The sequence below is a fragment of the Belonocnema kinseyi genome, chromosome 8 (assembly GCF_010883055.1).
Source record: "Belonocnema kinseyi isolate 2016_QV_RU_SX_M_011 chromosome 8, B_treatae_v1, whole genome shotgun sequence".
Classification (NCBI taxonomy): Eukaryota; Metazoa; Arthropoda; class Insecta; order Hymenoptera; family Cynipidae; genus Belonocnema; species Belonocnema kinseyi.
The window spans coordinates 7,233,267-7,240,939 of record NC_046664.1 but is presented as its reverse complement, the minus strand read 5'-3'; the positions used below and the strand labels follow the sequence as shown (position 1 = coordinate 7,240,939).

The 7,673-nt window shown below is 34.3% G+C and overlaps 1 protein-coding gene across 1 annotated transcript in view; it reads left to right on the top strand.

The window, feature by feature from the left end:
- The first annotated feature begins 526 nt into the window (after window positions 1-526).
- Window positions 527-7,673, top strand: part of LOC117178844 — a 123,055-nt gene continuing 115,908 nt past the window's right edge. The window contains exon 1 of the mRNA XM_033370347.1: window positions 527-575. The gene's annotated coding sequence lies outside the window, so the exon portion shown is untranslated. The remainder of the gene's footprint in view (window positions 576-7,673) is intronic.

Genomic DNA, 7,673 nt, shown 5'->3' with positions numbered 1-7,673 from the left:
CACTCTTTTTCACTCACCACCAAGAGTGTTGGATTGTTGAGATTGCTGTTGCTGCCATATTTTTATTTAGTATCGGCATCGTTGGCTTGGATGGGCGTGCTACGCATGCCGTTTTACACTTTTGTAAGTAGTGACCTTGCAGGGTAGGGTAGCTTTCCTGCGGAACACCCCGTCTGTATTCGCGTCTGTTGGTGCGGTGAAGGATGTGACCTGGCTTTCGTAGAGAGATGCTGGATGTAGTCCGAGCTCTTGCGGTGGGAGAATCCCAGTGACGTTGTGGTTGCAGGTATTCATTCGTCGTCCTATTGGTGGGAGTCCTCAGGACTGGTCCGTCGTGATGGTGTTCGCACAAGAAAACACGTACGCAGTATGCTGGAAACGGCTCACGCACGAGCTGCGCGGGCACATACAATGACCGTCGACCAATCGTGTGCGATCTGTCGCGCTGCTGCGGTGCGAACTGGCTACGTACCGTTCATCTATCGGACCGGCACTTCAGAAGCAGAAGTTTGTGACGTTACCAATATTGGTGTATTTACGGAGAGAACGTTGTGTTTATCATTGTGAAAAAGCCGGTATTAAAAGCTATTTTAGAAAGTCATATTTTTTAATATTTAGGATATTGTGAGCCGCCCCCAGTATACTGCATACGTATTTTCTTGTGCGAATACCTTAAATGTGTTCTCTGATTCGCGTGTTTGGGCCATGGTGCCAAGTGACGTGGTAGAGCGGCTCTAAGTATAGCGGTAATCTGTTGCGGTTTACATTCTGCAGCGTTGAGTATTCGGAGCGGTACGGTGAAAAAACTGTTCAGTCAACATGTCACGTTTCGTTTTATTCTACCTACATGTTGTCCCTCCGGACGCTTCAGTCTCGCCAGGAATTCCGGATTCGGAACAGGTTTTTGAAATAAACGTAACAGCGGTTTATGTATGGACAAAGAAATTAATTATATTCCTCCTATAACAGACATGTGTAGGTAATAATTACAAAGTAGGTGCGTGTTATGTGAATATGTGTGCGTGTTTCATACGTGTGTGTGTTGCCGACAAAACTTTTAAGTGTACTTATAGTGTGTTCGTAATTCACATGTTTGAGTAGTAGGTTGGTGAGATGTGTGTTGCGTGAGCATGAAAAAGCGGTGAGAGTTGGTCACGGAGAGAAGCGGAAGCAAGACAAGCAAAGTATAACGGGTGCTCGTCAGGTCGGTCCAGGCAGTCAGGTCGGTGTCAGTTTGTCAAGGTCACGGTTCCTACAAGGCCCTCCCTCCAAGGTCACGGTCGGTAAGCCCTGGGTGTCGTCGCGTGGACCCGTCTCTCTCGAAATACTGCTACGGTGCGAAGAGAGAGAGGGAAGGAAGGCGTTGTGGTGACCGCAAGGCGTATATGACGCAGGGAACGGTTGTTGAGACGCTTGGCTGTGTCCGAGGGGTAAGTGGTGGGTGGTCAGTTATCAAGGTCGGTGTTAGGAGTCAATGTGATGGTTGTTTGTCGGCTCGGGGCGTCGTCTCCTGAATCCGGCTCTCTCGCGAAACAGGTACGGTGCTTGCGGAGAGATAGAGGGGGGAGGGAGGCGCCTCGGTAGCCCAAGGCGGGCGTGCCGCAGTGAACGCTCGTTGGTATGCCTGGCGGTGTCGAAGGCGTGCGTAACGGACATTTGTTCCGGTCAGTTAGGTCTATTCGGGTATTCAGGTCGTTGTCAGGATGTCAAGCTGACGTTTGCTTGTCAGCCCAGGGTGTCTTCTCCTGGACCCGTCTGTCTAGAAATACAAGTACGGTGTGATGCGGAGAGAGAGGGGCAGTGCGGCGTTCTAGTGGTCGCGAGGCGTGCGTGCCACTGGAAACGGCCGTACGTGACGGGCGGTTGTTATGGCCGGTCAGATCGGACCAGGTAGTTAGGTCGGTTTCAGGAATAAGGGTAGGGCAAGTGCGTTGCCGCGGGCAGGCCGGTCAGGGGCTGCTGATTCCGATGTACCCTAACCTCGATGGGTGACTGCTGGTACGCCCGTCGACCACCTATCGGGTCGGCTAGGGACTGGGAGACTGGGACTAGGGACTGGGAGGTGCAGGTGTTTTGCCGCGGATAGGCCAGTCAGGAGGACCGCACGCCGACGTCCCCTATCTTCGATGGGTGGCCACAGTGCCTGTCGGCCACCGATTTAGTCGGCTACCAGGAACGAAATGGACAGGTAGTTTATGGCGGTTTACATCAGGGGCACCTGACGCCAAAGTGACCAGGCCTCGATGAGTGGTCACAGGAGAGCCTGTCGGCCATCAATCCAGTCGGTTACGGGGAGCGGGATCTGCGGGTAATTTACCGCGAATAGGCCGGTCTGGGACACCTGAAGCCGACGTACCTTGAACTCGATGGATGGATAGTACCCTGGGTCTCGATGGATACGACACCCTGGGCCGACAAGCAGCCGTAACCGTGACATCCTGAAACCGACCTGACTACCTGGACTGACCTGACTACCCGGAGCAACCGCTTATCACGCACGTCTTGGACACATTCATATAACACGCACTCACTTACAATTAATTAGCCATGTATGCCTTCGGAAGAATATAATTAATTTATTTGTTAATATATAAACCACTGTTCCGTTTATGGGTAAAGCCTGCCCAAATCCGAAAACCCTGTCGAGACTGAAGCCTTTGGTGGGACAACGTACAGGTAAACTGAAACGGTACTTTACAAACTGGAAAAATCTACAATTTTATTCATTCATTTATTCCGTCCATTTAAGAATAATTAATTTGTCTTAAGCTACTAATTTGAGAATGCTTCCATTTTAAACGAAATTCAAAATTGTTTAATTTTTGAAGCTTCCAATCCAAAATCACGTGATCTTAAACTTTTTCTATAATAATTAAATTTTAAACTTTACATTTTTAAATTGATTTAAGGTAAGCATAAATTTTACAGTATATTATAGACAGACGTAGACGTAGCTTCATTATCTTGTTTGAAAAAATACGCATTCTTTAACAACAAATTTGGTTATTAAACATTTTATTGCAGCTTCTCCCTTTTTTCAAAAACTGCCTTTTTTAACTTCTAAATTATATCCCTAACCTCAGGAACCCAGGCTTAGTCAATTGAATTTTCTACCGCATCGTGTTCTACATCGCATTTGTGTCCCGCGATTAATGATGGATCGGTGGGGGTGATTAGTTTCAATCTATAGTCATAACTAGTTAGTGTTTTATGCTATTAATAAATAGTTTATGGAAACTCACCATATTTATTTGTAAAATTACCATAAATGACCAAAAAGTTCTATACATTTCCTGAAACTTATAGACAATTTTTAATTAGAATTTAAAATAAAGGATTTTTCAGTTAAAGAAGGCGATATTTTTAATATAACTAATTTTTATCATGAAAGTGAAAAAATTTTTTGTTAAAAATGTTCCATATTGAAAGACGTGAAACATAAAAAGTAAACAAGTTTTAAAAGTAGAATGAGGAAAAGTGAAAAAGTAAGCAAATTTTTTTTTTATATATGAAGGAGGAAAATTTTCTTAATTAAACATTTTTTCAACTAATTTTTGCAAATTTTGATTAAATACTCGAAAAACCTTGCTATAAAAAGAAGGTTGACTTGAGAAATCATTATATTATCCGATGAGACTAAAATTAAAAAATAATTCTAATTTAATTTCATTAAATTTTCAAATTATTTTGCATTTGGTAATATTTATTTTTTAAAAAAGTATAAAAATATTTTCACATATTTGAAAAGATTCAAAAGATTGTAAAAAAAGAATCTTGGAGATTAAAATTATTTTTAATTTACAGTATTATAATAAAATTCTTCAGAAAATCCGAATTAGTTTGAAAGAAGTTTATTAGTTTTACAAGTTTTAAAAAGATTTTTAAAAAGTTAAGCTAAACGTAGATTTCCAAAGATTTGAAAATCAAATTTAGAAGCTTTTTTATAAATTATGATAGGTATCAAGGAATAAAAAACTTTTCTGAAAGTCAAAAAAATCTGCAAGGATTTCAGGGAAATTATTTGAGTTTCGGAAGATTTTTCTTTCCTGTTTGAAAACTGATTCATTTGTTCCAAATTGAATGTTTAAAAATAAAGAGACTTGCAAACAAATATTTTTGATTTTAGGCTAGATCGCAAAAAATAGGATGACAATTGAAAAAAATGCATCTAAAAGTTACACGTGAATGTTCTAAAAAGGATTATTGATTTAAAATTGATTGATAAATTCCTTGGTTTCGCGAATTAGAAAATTATGTATCAAAATTTATTATTTTAGTTATATTAGTAATATTGTGATAACGAATGCCTGAGCAACTTGTGATTTAAAAAAAAATAATTCCAAACATTTTTTTATTGAAAAAATTTTTTTCTCAATAAAAATGAGATAATTGAATTACCAGTTTCAAAAAATTGCCTTGAACAAAAAAAAGGAATTTTCCATACAATAATCAAGTTTGAAATCAAAGAAGTCAATTTTTAAATGATTTTTGAAAGTTTGTTTAAATGTTCTCAGAATGAAAAATTTAAAGGAAAAACACTATCTGTGCCCTGTGAAAGAATAATTAGAGTGATTAACCTGTAATGAGACTTTTTTTTAATTTAAACAGATTTTTTTAGTTTTGAAACAGATTGATTTTTGAAAATTTTCTGTTAGCTCTCTTGGACTTCTTTAAACATTTTAAATCAAATATTAATTTTGTAAAAAATGTACAAATATATTATTAAAATCTGCAGAAATAAGTTTAAAAAATTGTTATTTTAAAAATGTTGCCTCTTTAGAATAAAAAAATGGTTTTATTTTTTACTTTTTCTCATTCTAATTTTAAAAAATGTGCACTTTTTAAAATTCACGTCTGTCAATACCAAAAGTTTACAAAAATAAAGTTGTGCACTTTTATAAAAAAAGTTAGTTATATTTAAAATGTTGCCTGACTTAACTGAAAAGATTGTTAATGTTTCAAAACTTCCGATTTTAAGTAAAAAATTATTTCCTTTTTCTCCCTTTCACGTTGCAAATCGAAAAATGATTTAGCCCTCCCCCTCACTATCTTTAAAAATGAAAAAAAAATCTCATCGAAAATTTGATACTAATTATTTTTCCCTTTTGAGTAAAGAAATTGGAAATTTGGAAACTCCAATTTAGTATTTCTTTCTTTTTTTAATTTTCTTTTTAAAATCCTCTCATTGCAAATTATTATTTGTTACGTAATATTTTGATTTAAGTTTTTAAATATTATTTTTCAACTAAAATGATGAATCTTCTTTTTTAATAGATTCATTTTTTACCATTTTGAAAACAATTTTCATCTTTTTGTATAAAATTTCGACTACTTCATACAAAATTAATAATTTTGTTAAAAAGTTATCCACGTTTTGAAAAAGTTATCCTTTTTAGTCCAAAATTGAAGAGCTTTGTTAAAAAAATGGTTGTAACTCAAAATAAATTTTTTTAACTGAAAATGACACTATTAAATTTTTCATTTTGAATTACTCTTTTTCTGATATAAAATAAACTATTTCATTGAATCCTGTGAATTCCATAAATTCCGTGAATTCCTTCAATTCCATGAATTTCTTGAATTCCTTCAATTCCATGAATTCCGCGAAATTCATTAATTCCGAAAATTGCATGAATTTCGTGAATTCTATAGATTTGAAGTATTCAATCCATTTCATGAATTCTGAGATTCCGTGGCTTCCGTGAATTTTTTGACTTCATAAATCCAATAAATTCTAGGCGTTATATGAATTCCAAGAATTACATTAGTCCCGCGTATTTTATGAATTCCGTGAATTGCGGGAATTCCACAGATCCATTGTATTCCGTGCATTCCGGAAATCCAGTGAATTCCCTAATTTTAATATGCATTCCGTAAATTCCGCGAAATCCATGAATTCAAGAAATTTCACGAATTCCACGAATTCCATAAATTCAAGGTGTTATATGAATTCCGTATTCCCTAAATTTAGCGCATTCTGCGAATTTTACAAATTTAATGAATTCTGTGAATTCCATTATTTTAATTAATTTAATTAATTTAATTAATTCCATTAACTTCACTAATTCCATTAATTTCATTAATTTCATTAATTACAATAATTTCATCAATTATATTAATTTCATTAATTCCACGAATTCCCTGAATACTATGAATTCAATAAGTTACTTAATTTACATGAATTCCGTGAATACGTTAAATCCCTTGAATTCTGGGAATTTCTCAAATCCAGTTAATTCTGTTATTTCAGGGAATTTCGTAAATTCCATCAATTCCCTGAATTCCGCGAATTCCATTAATTCTGTGAATTCCATGAATTCCGGATAACACATAAATCTCGTAAATTCCCTTATTTCCGTGAATTCTGCAAAGTCCGTGAATTCCGTGAATTTTACACGTTTCGTGAATTCCGTAACGTCCTTAAATTTCTGGAATTCTATTAATTTCGTAAATTCCTTGTTCACAACTTTTGTGATACAAATGCTCTGATACTTTGTTTGTTTTATAAAAATGTTATTTATTTGTTGAATATTGGATTGATTTTCTAAAAGCTAGTTTTCTTTTTTGTAGTAACTTAATTATTTATAGTTCAAAATTCAACTAATGATTTTATTATTCAGCATCTACAGATTTAGGTTGAAAATTCAAGTACTTGCTTGAAAGTTGAAGTACTTTGTTAAAAATTCATTTTACTGGTTAAGAATGAAACTATTGTCCTGAAACCTTCCTTTTTTGGTAGGAAATTAATCTTTCCGAAAAATAAATGTTTAAAACTGCAGATTCAACTCTTGAATGAAAAAGTTTTCCTTGTTAAAGTTTCAGCTTTTTTCTTGAAACTTCATATTTTTGTTTCAAAAATTTATATTTCTGTTAGAAATCTTATCTTTTCTGGTTAAAAAATTGCTGAATTAAAATTTCGAAAAAAGTATTTTCATTTCATGATAAACTTGATTTTTGAATGTTTTTTCAAATTATTAATAAAAAGAAAACATTATTTGTAAATGACTTTCCAATATTGGGAAATGAATCTGAACTAACGCCCCCCCCCTCCCTTAATACTATAAGTCTTCAGGAAATCGTTAAAACAATTTAATTTTCATTTTAAAAATTTATCTACATTTTTATGATTCGAAACATGTCTAAAGAAATTTGGAACGTCATAAGAAACATTTAGTCAATTTTCAAATGATTTCTGAAAGAGTTAAAATTAATTCGCAGGATTTTCTACTCATTTTATAAACAAATTTTTCTATATTTTGGGAGAAATTGATGAATATGTGTTCAGATAATTTAAAAATTTTATTTAAAACTCGTAAATACTGAATTCACTGTTCAATACTTTTAAATTCTAGTTTCCATAAATTTTGTACTTTCAGTTTCAGACTTAATCAAATAGGCAATTTTAAACTAGTATGGTGTGAAATCTATTTTTTTTTAATTGTAAGAACAATTTTGTGTTAGAAACATTGAAATCTTCTGATTCAAAATTAAATTGAATTCCTTAAAAATCGAATAATTAAATGAAAAAGTGCACAGAATTTAATAAAAATTTAAGAAATTTAAATTAGATCAAAATCCGAATTAAAAATCCTATTTGACGTCCAATATTTAAATTGATGCAAAATCATTTTAGAAAAAAAAACAAGAGTCCAACAACCAAATTTGAACCACAA